The 18834-nt window shown below is 31.4% G+C and overlaps 1 pseudogene; it reads right to left on the minus strand.

The window, feature by feature from the left end:
* Window positions 1–14618: 14618 nt before the first annotated feature.
* Window positions 14619–17444, minus strand: LOC118044983 (uncharacterized; annotated as a pseudogene).
* Between the last annotated feature and the right edge of the window lie 1390 nt (window positions 17445–18834).

Below are 18834 nucleotides of genomic sequence, written 5' to 3' on the forward strand. Positions count from 1 at the left end.
TTTATGACCTAGAACTTGCCTAGGATCGATCCTTAGGCCAAGTTTAAAAAACTAGGATTGAAAAAAAAAAGGATTAAATTTAGCATTAAAATCAAATAATGAGGTATGAATCTAAAAAAAAATCCAATTAAGAAAATAAATAAAAACCAAAAGAAATTATAATGAAAAGAATGAAGGACCAAATTAAAAAAAAAAATCATGTATGAAATTGAAAAGAAAATCAATTAGAAAAAGGATGAAAAGTAAAATAAATATCAATTACAAAAAAGAGGACAAAATCTAACATGTAAATAAAATAAAATAAAATGCAAAAGGATGAAATTGAAAAACAAAATCCATAAAAAGAATTTAAAGTAAATACAGAATAATAAAACCTATGAGGACCACAATTGAAATAATACAAAAGGTTAGGACATTTTTTAAATTTAGGTAGGTGGAGGAGAGAGAAAAAAGGGTGAAGAATAAGAAATCCAGTGGCCGCCTAATGATGGCCCTTATGACAACATGCGATGGTTAGGATAAAGCGCCACCTCACAACGCTTCACTTAAGATGACAGTTGGATATTTTTGGACATCGGAGGAGGTGTCATGCGCCACTCAAATAGTGTGGAAAATCTCCACATGTTGGCACGTTCTTATCACGCACCAATAGCTTTTTAGTTTTATTTTCATAAATACCAAAACACCCCTAACCCCACAAAAATTTATAAAAAAAACATGGAGTTCAAAAGATGCCAATACACCTAAAAAACAAAAGCATTTGTTTTAAAATCCATTGTTTTTTTTTTGGTAATCTCATCGTGCGCAAGAATAGGAAAATCTAAAAAAGCCCATCTCCTAAAGCAAACTGAAATTCTGCTTCCAATGGTATCTAGGACTTTACATTGTGCAATAGAGAGAGTAAAACACATACATACCCCTTACCAATTCTACAATACCAATTTTATCCCATGTAAAAATCCAAAAAAACTCATAAAGCCAGCCTTTGTGTCTTTCTCTTCCAGGGATAATTTGGTAAATTCATTGTACGAATCCATGGTGAATTGTGAGAGGAGCTACCATAAAATACTATGCTCTTTAAGTATTTTGTTAATTGATAGGGCTGGAAATTGTTTAAGCATGTCTACTCATTTGCACTTCAATTATTGTAGGATTCATTAAATATATATATATATGGTAACAAAATTTAGTTCTTTTCACATATATTAGAAGAACATGATACCCATAAACAAGTGGAGCTCAAATAGCTTGATTGAAACAAAATTTGATCTTGGAATTAACTTGAAACATGCAAACGATACAACTCCTGGAAAGGCAAGAAAATAGGTTTGGAGATGTGACACAAAAATTACCTTGAACCTAAGTATCAACACTATTGGAATATGAAACCCCAACCCAACATATAACAATTCATGAATGCGAAGTATATGATGATGTCAATAAGACAATTGTTCTTCAATAAGCCGATTAAGTTCGTTAAAGAATCAAAGTAGGAGAAAAAAAACTTACCCTCACACATTCACAAAGAGAGATGTGGCAATCTAAATTACTATTAAGCAAAATGTGAAAATTAAAAATTAGGTTACTGAGATATTTTATATATATAATAACCTAAGCTAAACCCTGGAATATCCAAGATGTGGACTTGTATAAGGCCTACTCACAATCATACTCAAACTCTTAATTAAACAAGCCAAAATAATGATAATAAAGCCTAAATCATGCAAACAAAAATTAAAATAAAGGTCTGAAGCATGTTGCCATAAATAACATAAAAGAGTCTTATTTCCTAGCTTAAATATTCTCATTGGTTTAATAATCCTTCCTTGTAACTTTAGGATTGATCGTCCACTTTAGAAATTTCAAATAAACTAAGAGAATCAATTATGACTTGGAAATCTTTGTTGTCGCCTCTAGCTTTTTCTTGTAGAGCTTGGTTTCCTTGATGTATTTGGATAAAAAATGTTTATTTCCTCTTTAGTTACTAACTATATTAGTTTTCTTCCTAGATAAGGACAATCATTAAATAATCCTCTCTGACTTAGAAAAAAAATATGTCTCCCCTTAGTTTTCTTAGTGGACTAATAAACTTTTTCTTTTGAATGCTAAGAATTTTCTCTCATTAAGGATTTAATCTGGCATTTTCCCTCTCGTCTCACCTTTTGTTGGCTTTTAGGGAATTAAAATAACCACCATATAAAACAACTTAGCAGCATAATCCAAATGAATAAATATGACTTCAAAGCAAGAAAATTAAGGAAAAAAAAACAAAACTACAATTATAATCTCACGAAATATAGTCGATTAGAAGACACAAACAAAAAATAGATGTGAAATTTATGAAAATGATGTATATAGCACCTAAATATGCAAAAACAATATGATGATAGTGTGTTGAAAGATATGAAATCAATAGAAACGAAACAAGTTTTAGAAGTTGACAAGCTTAAACTTGAATATGGACCCTAAAGCAAAGAATGTCTAAATGATCCCAAAATTAGTATATAGTACAATTAGGACCCCAATAAATAGAATAACAAGTTGGAATTAATTCCAAGTCTTAATATATGAACGCAATAATGATGTTAGACAGCCACTTTAATACCCGAATTTAGAACTTAAAGAAACTGATGTCTAAATGACCCTCCAGTAACCAGAATATCAAGTTTGAGCTAATATTGGGTTGATTTGTTCAAATTTTCTCTTGTTTAGTTTTCTACGGTAGAATCTGAAATTTATCTTTTGAACAACTTTGTTTCCTTCTATTTTATTTTGTGCTACTAATATGTTGAGAGACAATAAAAATTTGAAATAATACTTTTTGTACTAAGAAGATGTTGCTACTGAATTGAAAAGAAAAATATTGGAGCAAGCAGTTTGACACAGAACAAAAGAAAAATGAAATTAACAAAAGGATATAACTTGATTAATAAAGTCAAGCTTTGATACAAAAAGATACAAACACAGTGAGCACTTGGTCACGTAACCCATATGCAAATTATACAACTTCTAGAAAGCCAATAAATCAAGTTTGGAAGTGTGACACAAAGATTACCTTAAACCTAAACACCAATACTATTGGAATCTGAGACCCTTATCCAAGGAATAACAATTTACAAATGAGAAGTATAGGATGACGCCACAAAGATATTTGTGTTTTCATAAGTTGATTTAGTTTGTTAGAGAAACAAACAAGGAGAGAAGACTCACCCTCACACACTCACAAAGAGAGACGTGGCAATATGAATTTGATATGAACCAAGTCAGGTCTGAATTTGGTCTTAAAATATTTGTTGACTAGTTTTGCGAGATCGGGAATATCTCTCAAACCACACATTAGAACAAGGTGTAATTTTACAAGAGATATGAGACACATGGAACTATATTTTTTAAAATTTTCAGGTCAAATGGAGTTTATAAATATATTATTCAGTAGGTCAAGTTACTAAACAAATCTTATCAAATCTATTAGACTAGACCTTTGTGCAATGTTTTCTAGAGCTATAGGTGGAATATTTTTATGATTCAGGCTTTGTTAGAAACTAGACATCTCGAGCTTTCCAACCATATCTGGTAAACCCAATAATTCATCCATAAGAGAGAGAACAACGTGTTTGAAGTTATGAATGAAAATCTGTCAAAAATATGTGAAAATTGGAGATTCGGGCTACATAGATTAATTTTGACATGAAGAATTTGTTATTATTATCCTATTCTATTTATTATTTAATATTGAATAATTATTATTTAATTTAGGTTTGTTTTGGCCCATTAGAAATTGTTTAGGAGTTTATTTTATTATTGCACTTATGTTAGTTGATTACTAATTTAGACCCAATAATTTTCAACTTAATTAGTTATTGGAGACCACATTATATTTTCTTAACTATAAATTGCACTAGCAAGTTGGAGAATAAATGTGAGTTTTCTCTTTGTATGTTTGTGGAAAAATAACCTTTGGGCTTAGGTACATGTTTACCTTTAGGTAAAGGTTCTTTCAAACTTGATTTTGGGTCTTTCAGGTTGTTATCTTCTTCGTTGAGGATTCCTTGACCACGTGATCAAGAAGTTTGCATCAGAATTATTATTAAGCAAAATGTGAAAACTGAAACTTAGGTTACAAAAATGTTTTATATGTGCTTATAATAACCTAAGCTAAACCCTAGAACACTCAAGATGTGGACTTGTATAAGGGCCACTTACAATCAGGCCGAAATCCTTAATTAAAAAAATCTCAAACAATGATAATCAAGCCCAAATCATGAAAACAAAAATTAAAATAAAAGTTTGAAGCATGCTTCTACAATTTACAAAGAAAATAACATAAAAGAGTCTTATTTCTTAGCCTAAATAGTTCCATTGGCTGAATAATCATTCTTTGTAGATCTAGGATCAATTGTTGACTTTAGGAATTCTAAATAGACTAGGAGAATCATTTAATAATCCTTTTTAGCTTAGGAAACAAATCTTCCGCCCTTTAGTTTCTTTAATGGACTACAAAAATTCTTCTTTTGAATGTTAAGAATAATCTCCCATTAAAGATCTAATTTGATCTAATTTACCTTGCATAAAAACAAGAATAATTATTGACTTTTTAATCCTTTTAATATTAGAAAATCCTGCCCAAACAAGGTTGTCATAAGGTCGAACACATCAAACCCATGTTGCACATGGGTTGGGCCCTTCTTGCCAATGGATTGGATGAATCAAAGGCTGCTTTTTAAGCTCTATTGGTGCCACTTGTTCCTTTAAGTCCATCTTGGCCCAAACATATTATATAAGACCATTCAATGTTTCCCTCGGCTTCTTTGCCCTAATCCTTGTAATTGACCAACTACACACCTTTAAAAGGTCAATGATGTATTTAGTCATGGTGCTAGGCTAGTCCTCATTTGGGGGGGGGGATCTTAAACTTTTTAATTATTAAACAATATTAGCCATCTTTCTGCACCATGTCGTTGGTTGAATAATTTTTTTGATGTAAAAAAATAAAATCAAAGAAAAAAAAGCTTAGATGAAAAAAATAAAAATAAAAGCACCTAGATTTATAGAAAAATTGACGACTAATAATAATGTATTTTGAGTTTTAAAAAACCAATACAAGATATCATAAAAGACCTATTCAAAACAAAACAAATGCTTTTTTAAAAAAAACTTCAACATGGCTTCTTTTTTTCTTTTTCTTTTTTAATATGGAGATAACAAACACATTAAATCAATCTATATTTTGCAACCTACCCCATCAAAACTGATTAAGATCATGGACTCTATTATAACCTAATTTGGGGTTCCCTAAAAACTATCATTTCTTTTAAATAAAAATAAAAAAGGAAAAAAAGTTTAAAAATAAAAAAAATATATAGGAAGAAAAACGACTTGAATGGAAAAAATAAGTTGGAGAATAATCTACATACATAAATGAAAGATGGAGGGCCATATTATATCTTTGAATTTTTTAGAAAAATTGAATGACCTAAATGTGAAAGACAATGCAAATTCAAGGTTAACTTAAAAAATTGAACAAATTTGCATAAAAATTAAGTCTGAGGACTTGATTAAATTTTTAGTAGGCTAATTTGATTTAATCATAGGTCTAATAAAATATTTAATTAATTTTATAAATTAATTTAGGCTGGAATTAAAAGAATTAATTAAGTGCAAGAACTTAATCAAACTTTTAATGGGTCAAATTTTTTTATTAAATACTTAATTGCTGAAAAAATTAAGTATGAAAGATTAATTTGGCTTAATTGATAAGATTAGAATTTTGAAGGACCATATTTAATTTTTGTAAGCTTAATTGGATGAAATCAGGGGTGAAATTACAAGAAAAACAAAGTTTAGGAGTCAATTTAGGGCGAAATTGAAGGCTCTCAAAATTAAAGTGCAAAAAAAGCTCAAGTTTGGGGACTGAAATCAATCAAAATCAGGGGTCAATTTGAAAAAAAAAAAGAAAAAAAAGTTTGATGGTTAATAGGGTCAAATTCAACAAGTTAAAAACCAAGGATCAATTTGAAAAAGGCACTCAAATCAGAGGTGCTGAATCAGAGCTTATGATTACGAGGAACAAGAAGAGCTTATTTGTTTGTCCAAATTATATTAACTTCGTGTGTTTAAATTATAAACTACGGACCTCTGAGTAAAGAGAACCAACTTGATTTTAGGGCATGAGGCACCACTTAAAAAAAACAAGGTATTATTTTTATTTATTTTTCTTGGGTTTAGACATTAAAGAATGAAGATAATAAAATGTTAAAAACAACTCAACCAAAATTTTCAACATTAACTAAAATTACATCATATGATAATAAATAGAATTTAGTCTCGTTTAAATTATAAAATGATATTTAATTATCAATACCAAAAAAATAAGATAAGTATTTATTGTGTTTAAAAAAACTCAATGAAAAGTGAACTGTCTCAATAATTTTAAAATACCCTAAAATCTTAATTATATTTTATATAAGACGGGTGATAAATATAGATATATAAAAATGCATATTATTAAAGTAATTCAAATTAACTTAAGAGAGAAAGAAACTAAAATTCTCATTAATCTGTTTATTATAAAATACTTGTGTTAACTTAAATACAAATAAATTATATATAGGTTGAAATAATAATATTATTCTACTCTTAATAAATAAAAAGATTGTACCCCGAAGATATCGTAAAATATGAAGAACATCTCCTCTCAAACTCACAATGTGGCAACTACAAACATCGAGAGTTTGTCAACTAGAAAATAAAAACGAGAAATGAAATGCGACTTGGTAAAGAAATATGCAATCTACAAGAAAGAAGAAACAAAAAGCAAAGTAATGATGTCATGTTTGAGATGATGACAAGTAAGATGATAATCGATCTCAATATGCTTAGTTCGTTCATGAAAAATTGAGTTTGTGAGCAATCTGAATAGAACTCTGGTTGTCACAATACATAGGAGTAGGATGAGAAAGTGAAACTCTTATATCCGTAAGTAACCAACATAACCAAACAATCTTTTTTATAGTAGATGTCATAACATGATATTCTACTTCGATTGAGAATTGTGAAACGATAGATTGTTTCTTGTTCTTTCATGAAATAAAAGAATCACCTAAAAAGATATAGAAACTAGTAACAGACTTGTGATCTATGGGATCACTATCATGATCAGCATCAAAGTATGCACGCAGCTCTAAGGAAGAGGTGGATGGAAGTAAAAGACTGTACTCCGAAGATATCGCAAAATATAAAGAACAACTGCCTAGTGAATAGTAGTAGAAGAAAACAACAAACTAACTAATAACATGAACAACATAAGCAATATCTAGACGAGTAATGGTGAAATATATGAAGATCCCAACAATAATATGGTATAAAGTATGATTTGTCAAAGGTAAACCATCAGAAGAAGAATATCTTGCATTAACTTCAATGGAAGTATCTACAGTCTTGTTATCAGTAAGTCTAGCCCGCTTAAAAATATCTACAACATGTTTCAATTGAGAAAGAAGTTAACCTTTGGGTGAGTAAGTTACCTCAAACCCAGGAAATATCAAAGATAACACAAATCTTTCATTTCAAACTGTCTAGCCAATTCTATCTTCAAATTGAGATACCATCAATGTCATTACTGATAATAATCATGTTATCAACATATAAGGAAATAATGATACGACTTGCATCAGTGCACTTAATAAAAAGATCAGAATCATGACCACTAGAAACAAATCTAAGAGACAAGATCACAACAGAAAATTTCTCAAACCAAGCATAAGGTGCTTATTGTGACCATATAACGCTTTCTTGAGCTTACAAACATATCTAGAGTCATGTGAAACACTAGGAGAAGGCACCATATAAACTTCTTCTTGAAGATCTCCATTTAAGAAGGCATTTTTAGCATCAAGTTGGGAGATATATCACTGACAAACTAAAGTTATGACAATTAGAGTACGAATATGAGACATTTGTAGTCATTTTTTGCAACAAGGGAAAATGTTTCCTCATAATCCATACCATAATGTTGAGAGTATCCTTTTCCAACCAACCGCTCAATAGACCCATCAGAATTAATCTTGATCTTATACACTCAACGACAACCAACAACGCTTTTACCAGGAGGTATGAGAGCCAAATGTCAAGTATCTGTCTTATGCAAAGTAGAAAGTTTCTTATCTATAGTTTGCTACCAAAGAGGATCAAGAATTGTCTTTTTATAGGAAGAGGGTTCGGGGAGACAATGAATAGAAGCTAAAAAGGAAGTAAATGATGAAGAATAATAAGAATAAGCAAAATCTAGTAGTTTTGTGAACTTACAAATATGTATGAATTGACATAGAGGTGAATCTACAATCTCAGATGAAGCTTGAGGGGCTATAGATGCGAATAGAGCTTCAGGTGTGTCAGAGAGTAAAATGTCAGTACCTATAAATTGATGAGTACAAATTGGTCGAACATGGGGAGAGGTATCTAAGGTACTAGGAACGTAAGATGATAAACTATCAGAATCCTCAGAAAAAGGATCTATACGAATAAGATTAGGTCTAGTCAGGCTATGAGTAATGGATGGAATAGAAAATAAAGATATGTGCTTAAAAAAGATAATATGACGACACACATAAAGTTTATGAGTTATTAGATTAAAACAATGATACCTCTTTTTACCTTCACCAAAACTCAAAAAAACACAAATAGCAGACTAAGAGGGCAACTTACTGCGTTCTACATGAGAATGAAGAACAAAATAAGTACAATAAAAAACTTTAAAGGAGGAATAATCAGAGACATACCCATATAATTTTTCAAAAGGAGATAAACCTAAATTATAAAAAACATGGAATTGTATTAATCAAACTTACAATAGTAAGGACAACTTCTCTCTAAAACTCACTAAGAATAGAAGTAGATAACAAGAGAGAATGAACAATTTTGACAATGTGCCTATGTTTTCTATCAACAACTCTATTTTGCTCAAGAGTATATGTACATAAAGTTTGTTGAATGGTTCCATCTAAGGCAAGCAACTAACAAATTTTATTAGAGGTGTATTATCCACATAAATCACACCCAAAGTATTTAATTACAGCAGAATGTTGAGTTTTGACAAGAGCTCGAAAAACTGTATATATCTTAAAGAATTCGGAATAATGTTTCATTAAATAAACCCAACAATAACGAGTATGATCATCAATAAATGAAACATAATATCAAGACCCTTTTTTTATGGCAACAGAAGAAGGTCCCTCATACATTAGAATGAATCAAGTGAAATGATGAAGAAGAAACATAAATACTTTGATTAAAAGATAAAAAAAAAAATTTGCTAGTTTATACCCACTACAATTAGAAATATCACAAGTTTGTAACTTCTATGGACGTTAAAAATCTCAAACGAGAAGACAAAACATGACCTAGATGAGAATGTCATAAATAAAAACTAGAAACTGAAGGACTCAAATGAAAAGAAGACAAATGAATAGTGGTAGTATCGACAATTGACATTTTTAAATCATCCAAAATATATAGTTCATTCTTTGCAGATCTTGTACACAACAAAAAAAAAAGAAGAAAAAATTGATTAAATAATCACCAAAATTACATAGTTGACCAACAGAAGCGAGATTTAATTTGAGTTTCGGAAAAAAGATAAACATTAAAGAGAGACAAATGAGATATAACAAGAGAACCAATACCTGCTAAGGGCATGAGAGTGTCATCAACAATCATAACAAGAATTGATGATGAAGGGAACACAAAGGTAAAGATGAAGAATCTAAATGCATATAATATATAGCACCAAAATCCAATACCCATTTAGAATGTGACATAACTGAGGAACTATCAAGCAACTAATCTACGAAAGAAAAAGTGGACATTTCTTGTGGTTGTAAGGAAAGAAACTTTTGAAATTGCTCAGTCAGAGTACTAAGATTAGTGATAAAACCTGATAAAGCTATTGATGTAATATTGTGGTGTGGTGCTCGTAAACAAAGTTTAAAAAAAAAATAAAAGATTTTTAAACCAAATAGAAAAAAAAAACCTATAAATCAATATGGTTGACCAAAATCACACAGTTGACCAACAGAAGCGAGATTTAATCTGAGTTTTGAAAAAAAGATAAACATCAAGGAGAGACAAATGAGATATAATAAGAGAACCAACACCTGCTAAGGGCATGAGAGTGTCATCAACAATCATAACAAGAATTGATGATGAAGGGAACACAAAGGTAAAAGATGAAGAATCTGAATGCATATAATATGTAGCACCAAAATCCAATACCCATTCAGAATGTGACATAACTGAGGAACTATCAAGCAACTGATCTAGGGAAGAAAAAGTGGACATTTCTTGTGGTTGTAAGGAGAGAAACTTTTGAAATTGCTCAGTTAAAGTACTAAGATTAGTGATAAAGCCTGATAAAGCTACTGATGTAATATTGTGATGTGGTGCTCATAAACAAAGTTTAAAAAAAACAATAAAAGATTTTTAAACCAAATAGAAAAAAAAAACCATAAATCAATATGAAAATAAATCATGAATCGTAATTTATGGACCTTATTTAAAGGTATTTTCATTTTTCGATTACTATAAAATCTTAACTCTATAGAAAATAGGGCATCCAAAATCTTCTAAAAAGCCTTTAGCTTTATTCAATATTCAAATAAAAAATTATGTTTGTTATTATAAGGTTGCATGCCAAGAAAAAACCTACTACACAAAAAGGTTAAAGACTAGGAGGCAAGTTTTGTGTGATCCAAGGTTCAAGAAAGTTCTAGAATCATTTAAACTCTGTAGATAATTTTTTTTTAAAAAAAAAAAAAAACAATCACTTGTTAGTATATGCTTTCTCCATTTTTTCAGAACATACAAATTCAACAAATCCTAGAAATACTTGGAATATTAGGGATGATAATTTCACTTAAACCTAATAGATATCGACTAAACCAATCTGAATAGGTAGGAAATTTCTAGACTCGATCAAGTTCAGGTACAACCCGAAAGCAAAAGGTCAGGTTTTGGGTTGTGTATGAATATTAATCTACCTAACTTGAACCAAAAACTAGACTCAAAATAAATAAATAAATAATCTTAAAGTTTTACAAAATTACACGTATGCCAAACTAAATACACACTAAATAGTTATATATTATAGCATTTAGGTTCGAGTTAGTTTCAGGTTCGGGTTATGGATACCCAATTGATACTCGAAACTCGATCAGATCAGGTTTGGATATTAAGAATTCATACCCAAACCAGTTCGAGTTAGGTCTAGGTCATGTTATTTTGGATTCAAGTTTTGATATAGATAATATAAAACCTCATCGATGATTATTCATTGTCTTATAATGGCCAAACCCAATTGACATATGATCTTTATTCATTTAGTCAAACCTGACTAGGTCAACACCAAAAAAAAATAAAGAATAAAACAATGTCTTTTTAAAAAAATAATTAACTCAACCCAATATTCAATTAAACTACCTGACAACTACAATCATGATATATAACTACGCTCATAATGCATGGAACTAGTTAACTTAGACAACTTGACCTTGCATTTATTGAAAGGGGAATGGGGCTAATTTGTAGTATAAGTGATTTTTTTTTATTCTGAACATAATTTTAGCTTTGATTATTAATAAAAACATTATATTGGGTAGCTAAATTATTATAATCACTTCTATAAAACATTATTCATTAAAATAATGTGTTGGGAGTGTTTTTTAGTTTTTTTTCTTCAATTATTTAACTGTTCAACAATCTAATCTAATCTTTTCTTTTTATTTAGTTTTTTCTCACTATTAATATTTAATATTAGTTTATTTTATAAATTGTGTTTCATAATTATTTTTTAATTTCCTTTTTGTTGAGTTATATTCCAGTTTCATGGATTTGTTTTCTCGACCTCAACCTTCAACATTAGATTTGTTAGAATTTAGGCTTCATAATTTATTTATTTATTTATTTATTGTATTTTATGAGTTTATTTTGATTTCATGATTTAAATAATAGATTTAACAAGCTTCTTGAATTGGAAAAGTAGGAATCCCTACTTATTAACAAAACACTAAAGGATATGGCTAAGTCAGTATAGCCACACCCACGAAACACCTTTTATTATAATAGTATTTTGTGTTTTGCCTTGTTTTTTGTTTGTTTAGGTTTTTTTTTCAATTGTATTTTTTTAATATTATGTTGCTTTAGAAATTATGTTTCATAATTTTCTTCAGTTTCTTTTCTATTATGTTATATACTAGTTTCATGAATTTATTTATAATTTATTCTCGATTTCAACCTTCAGTATTAGATTTTCAGAACTGAGGTTTCATAATTTTTTTATTTTGTTTTTTATGAACTCATCATGATCTTATGATGTAGTCATGAGTTTAATAGGTTAAGCAGGTGGACTCAAGATTTTTTTTACTACTTTTTTTAATTGATTTTTTTTTAATTTCATCTTTTAACATTGGATTGGTTGGAAATTGGGGCTTTAATTTTTTTTTTTTTTTTTGCTTTTTATAATGTTATCTCGATCTCATGACCTAAATCGCAAGTTTGACAAATTGACCTGAGTTGACTTTGTTTATTTTTCTGGGTTTTTTTTAATTAGGATTAATATTTTTTTTTTCTTTCCATGGGGTTATCTCAAATCAGACTAATCCCGATCACGAGGTTGGCAGGTTGACTAAGGCTGACTCTATTCATCTTTTTTTTTTTTTTTTTTTTTTAAATGAATGTATTTTTCTTTCAATTTCACCATTTAACAACTCAATATTTTAATTTGTTCAGTTTGGCAGGTTAACCTGAGTTGACTTGGATAATTTTTTTAATTTATTATTTTTAAAAAAATTTTATCCTTCAACATTAAGTTGATAAAAAATTAGCCTTCATAATTTATTGTGATTTACTTTTTATAAAATTATCACAGTTTCATGACTTAGATTGTAAATTTGATAGATCAATTCAGGTCGATTCAATATATTAATGTTTCAATATTTTTAAAAAAAATATCTTCCAATATATCATCATATCAATATTTTAAAAAATATTATCTAATAAGAATCATATTTTAAATTCATAATTAATTTTTTATTTTTTTTAAAAAAATAGTAGTAACATGTTAAATTCATAATTAATTTTATATTTTTTTAAAAATTAGTATTAACGTTTGAATTTTTATATGTAAAAATAAAAATTAATCGCCAATAATCTAGTTACATTACTAATGGTCCATCCAGAAAACTAAGTCATGTCTCGTTCGTAATCTTATGAGTTTCTACTAGTTTTGAATTCCATGTGAGATTGGTTCTTCGGAAGCATGCATCTTTTGTTGAGTGGCAAAAACCAGTCCCACCATTTTCCAGGCCTTCCATTCTGGTGCACACCTGTGACTAGGGGTGTTTAAAAAAACCGAATAACCGAGAAAACCGAGAAAACCGAAGAAAATTTAACCGAGAAAACCGAACCGAGGTGAAAAACCGATTAAACTGATTTGTAAAACCATAAAATCTTTGCCGTTCGGTTCGGTTTCGGTTTTAAAACTGAAAACCGATGAACCGAACCGACCCAACCAAAAAAATAAAAGGAGTATAAATACTGCAATTAACCTAACCCTAACAAATTGCCCCGCCCTCCACTATCCATCTCAAAACTGATAACACAAAAAGCCGCCGCCCTCCACTTTCCATCTCAAAACTCAAAAGCTAAGTCATCCACCCACATCTCCATCTCTTTGGCTTCTCTTTTTATTTCTGTGCACCATCTTCATCTCTTCCGCGCAAGCTGAACAAAAACACACATCTCGATCTCCTTGGCTTCTCTTTTTATTTCTGTGCATCATCTTCATCTCTTCTGCACAACCCATATCTCTTCTGCGCAAGCCAAACAAAAATCAACATCTCCATCTCTTTGGCTTCTCTTTATTTCTACGCAAGTTGTCATCAAGATCTGGTTCGTCTTCTTGTTAAATGGGTAAAGAAGAATAGAGATAGTCAAAGTGCTTTTGATATTTAGTGTTGTTTGCATTGGTTGCTGAGCTAAAAAAAAGCTTTCATAGCAAAAATTAATATTAATTTTATATGTGCAACTTTGGATTGGTGGGTGAAAAGTGTGATTATAAGTTACAATCGGTGCTCATGGGAGAAAGCTAGCCTCCACAATCTAGTTTGTCCTTTTCTTTTGTTTTGTAAATTTCTTTATCAACAAATATTCTTATTAATCGGGATGCTAAAACTTTTGAGGCTTTGCTTTGCTATATTTGCAGGATTTGAACAAGATTCTGGCTAAACCGAACTGAAAAAAAAACCCATATATGATAGGATTGGATTTCTCGGTTTTATGGAAAAAAAACCGAATTTCACCGAACCGAACTGGTCCGGTTTGAACCGGTTTTCGGTTCGGTTCGGTTTAAATTTTTCAAAATTTAAGTTACTCGGTTCGGTTGGTTTTTGTAGTCTGAACCGAACCGAACCGTGAACAGCCCTACCTGTGACCATACATTTTTCTTTTTCTCTTCAATAAGTACATGTTTAGGAATGAATAAAATAAAATAAAATAAAATAAAACCCGGTATGGTGAGGCTTTGAATTCAAACCCGTTTGTTCAACGGAGCTGAATCAGATCAAAAGTGAAATAAGGCTCTCTTCCTGTATATCAGTATCCTGAAAACATTGCATTCTACATGGTTAAAAGTTTTAAGGCTGCAGCAGATAATAAAGAACACAAATTCATAAATGCACATTGAAGAGCTAAGAGGCACCTAAACACTTGCAGAAAGGCAAAGCATGATAACATGTTCCGGTGGGTAAGTTTTGTGCTCCCTATAAATAAACAAGGAAACATGAGTAACCACAGAAATCTCTTCTCTAAGAAAATTTCAATGAAGCATTGCATTGGTGCCATCTTCGTCACCATCTCCTATGGGAGCTTCATTAAACATGTACTGCTCCTGATACTCCATCAAGTATTGCGTTGATCTCTTCACATCCAGAAACAGATTGTAGACTCGAGTAATGTCCTCACTCTCCACAACCTTTCCTTTTCGTTTCTGGCATGCCAACGCAGCAGCAGTAATTAGATGGATAGCATATCTCAAGGAAGTTTCAACCCCAATATGAGTCAACAGAGCCTTTGCTTCTTCAGCCATTTCTACATCTTCTTCTTGGCATCTGATGTCCAGAATCTTGCGAATTTCATCCTTTGTATAAGGTTGAGTAGTAATGATAAGAAGGCGATCAAGGAGATCTATTGGAATCCCATGTGGAGATTTATAATTTGTTCCTCGTATACTAGTAATCCTCTATTGGTGGCAACAACTAGTATTGGAGCCATCTCATTCTCAAGAGCACGATTCAGGAAAGAGAAGCATTCAATATCAAGCATGTGCACCTCGTCAATGAAAAGAACACCTGGCACAATCTCTGCTTTGCCTTCCTCTCTCCATTCTGCCACCTTTGTGTCAATTTGTTCCCTTACTTCTGCACGGATTTCACCAGTATCACCAGTGAAGAGAGCCAGAAATCCCTGTGTTCTGAAAGAGGAGAATAACAAGTGGTGATTAACATGGAACCAAAAAATCCACGGGCAAAGATGAATTTGAATTACAGCTACAAGACCTATTTATTTCCATTACATTTAAATTGGCAGGAAAGAGTCTTAACAATAAAAAGGGTAATACCACTGTAGACACCAGGAAACTGCACCTGAAGTGAGTCATAATGAATCTGCTGAAACAAATCTACAGCAGAAACAATTTCTATCTCCCAATAACTACAATGAGATTTTCCTAAAAATGTGTAATTTCTTCCCATCCAAATACTCCAAATATTGCAAACAAAATATAAAATCACGATCAGTTTTTTTCCTTCTTTTACCAAAGGCTTGGGACATGTAAAAGTGCAAGACTTTTCTTTGAGAAAAATTTCATGATGGATGTCTAAATTTTTTTTAGAAGCATTGCAGAGGATACAATATCATATTAGGGACTAATTTATTGTGGAAATGAAACTATAAAGAATCTCACGTTAGTCCCCTGTTTCTCTATGTGTTTTGAACACACTAGCAGAAAACTCCTCCAAAATCTCATTTTGCGGCATCTCATTGTTTCTCCAAACATTTGACATCTGTGTCTTCATGCTATATCTATCTAATCTCAAATAATCGCCTTACAACATACAAGCTAAAAACATAATTAATAGATTGAGAAGCTAACCGAGGCCAGAAAAGGTTTATTCACCAGAGTGCGAGGCAGTATTTCTATCAATATCTCATCAACACAACATCACTAAAAATCTTAACACAAATCAATAACCAATTTTTTTGCTAATACAGTGTTTAGGCAACAAGTACTTTAAGGCTTTAATTCTCACCATGTTATGAATTTGGATTTTGAAAAAAATGTACTCAAAACAGACCAAAGGGTCTAATATTCTCCAAAACTGTAAACAATGCACATTCTTGGCTAACTTAATGAAGAGCTCCATCTTTCCTCAAGTATCACAACAAACCAAAAAAACACAGCAACTAAGGATAACATGACCTCATAACTAGCAAAATGAATGTCACATAAGAAACACAAACACGAGGAATAATACAATGGATGCACCTGCTATTAATGACATCAATTTCATGAAGTGTGACACAATGCACGATCTCTTTCCTCTTCTGCAACTCCCCATCAGGACACTGAACAAACCTAACCTGTGGCCCAATGGCATCATATTCCCTCGACCGTGAAAAGGACCTGCCAAGCTTTGTAACTTTCCCAGAAGGCTTATCAATAGCAATAACATCTCCACTCTGCACTTTTTCCTTTCCCAAACTCTCAATCATCTTTGCTCCCAAGTCATAAACCCCTTCCATCTCCGTTGTCTTCATCGTCAATTTCCCAGTTTTCGAAGCAGCACCAGCCACCGCTGGTCTATCAATTTGAATCTCCACCACTTCACCTTCAATCACCTCAGTTTCTTCTTTAATCCTAACCCCAATTGCTTTCCTAAAAGACTGCATTAAAGCCTCGGTTTTCGACATTTCAAGAGAAAATATCTCGCTAGCGGAGATCATAGCAAATGGGGTTTCAAGACCTAGGGATTTTGCCATGCCCATAGCGATTGCGGTTTTACCGGTTCCGGGTTGACCCGCGATAAGAACGGCTCGACCCGCGATTCTTCCTTCCTTTATCATTTGGAGGATGACGCCGGCGGCTTTGCGGGCTGAGGTCTGTCCCACCATTCCTTCTGAAACGGCGCGTGGTTCAAGGGCTGAGTCCAGCCCCAGACCACGGATATGGGAGTGAGCGCCTATGCGCTCGATTCTTGTAAGGTCTCGAGTTTCTGAGAGTTTGAGGTCTGCCATTGTAGGAGAGAAAGAGAGAGGGTTTAGGGTTTTTCAAGGTTTTTCTCTATTATAATGAGAGAGTGGTTGGGGGTGACTGTGTAGACTTTAGACGCGCATATAAAAACACAACCCAGTGACGCGCATATAAAACTGGCTGAACGAGACGGGCTCAAAGTTTTTTTTTTTTTTTTTTTTTTTTTTTTGAGTTTGGCCTTGGCAATTTGTTGAATGCTTCTTCTTTGAATAATAATAGGAAGAAAAAAAATTGCCATTTGTCCATTGACACGACCAAAAGCTTGATGTCTTCTTCCAAGTACAGGAGTGTCGAAGTAATAAATAACCCGGCAAGACCGGGGTCTAACCACATAGAGGTTAATTGTATAAATTATAAATAACAATGCAACAATAACAATAATAATGATAATAATAACAATAGTAGTAATAGTAATAGTAATAGTAATAATAATAATAATACTCAGTATGTGACGTTGTTATACCTAAGAATGATCTAAAAGATCGGGTCACAGGTTTACAGCCTATATACTGAGTTTATGAACATATAATAAATAATAATAATAACAACAACAACAATAATAAAGAAGAAGAAGAAGAAGAAGAAGAAATTAATGAGAACTTTGAGATGAAAGATTAATGTAAAGATTAAACAACAATAAAAACAAATGTCAAGGTTAGAGGATCCACTAATGGTACTTCAAACAAGTATAATATAAACTCTTATTACTCAATTGAAAACCACACATAAAGGAGGTTCCAATCAGATTATAAATTGTTAACATGATTACATTAGTTATCTTATTCGAATAAAGCTAATACTTGTAAATGTTGGCAGGCATTCATGATTATAACTTATGTTAATAACAAATCAAATTCTTTTCATAACTCAGGTGTCGGTTATACCATACAGTATGGGCTATGAAAGTGCCAAGTATTTGTTGTACCAAGTATTATACAACATAAATCTAGATTAACCATTTAACAAGCAAAGTATTAAAATTGAACAAGATAACAAATATAAAACATGTTAGTATCCAACGTTAAGGTTCATGTTAAGTTTATATTATACTTATTCTTACACCATTAGTGTACCCTTTTCACCTTGACATAATTAACTTAGCTAAACATAATGAAAGAAAGAAATATAAATGAACAAGATAAGAACATAAATGAGAAAGAAGTTAACTAAGTAAAGGAAAGAAAATGAAGTGCATAAACTTGATATTAATGAAAGCAAAACATAAGCAATACAAAGAGAGAAAGCAAGAGCATGATCTTGATTTGGAAACCAAGATGCCTCAATACATGGTAAGTGCCTCCTTTTATAGGCCAAAATTTGGAACTATTGATTTGTTAATTAATTGATGAGTGGGTGGCCACATCTTGACTTGGTGACAATCCTTATCTTCTTGTCTGAACAAGACGTCATTGCTAACATCATAATTTGCCCAGAATCCTCAAGAATGTTCTAGGAAATTGTCTCAGCTTTCCAAC

Source organism: Populus alba, chromosome 16, assembly GCF_005239225.2.
Source record: "Populus alba chromosome 16, ASM523922v2, whole genome shotgun sequence".
NCBI lineage: Eukaryota > Viridiplantae > Streptophyta > Magnoliopsida > Malpighiales > Salicaceae > Populus > Populus alba.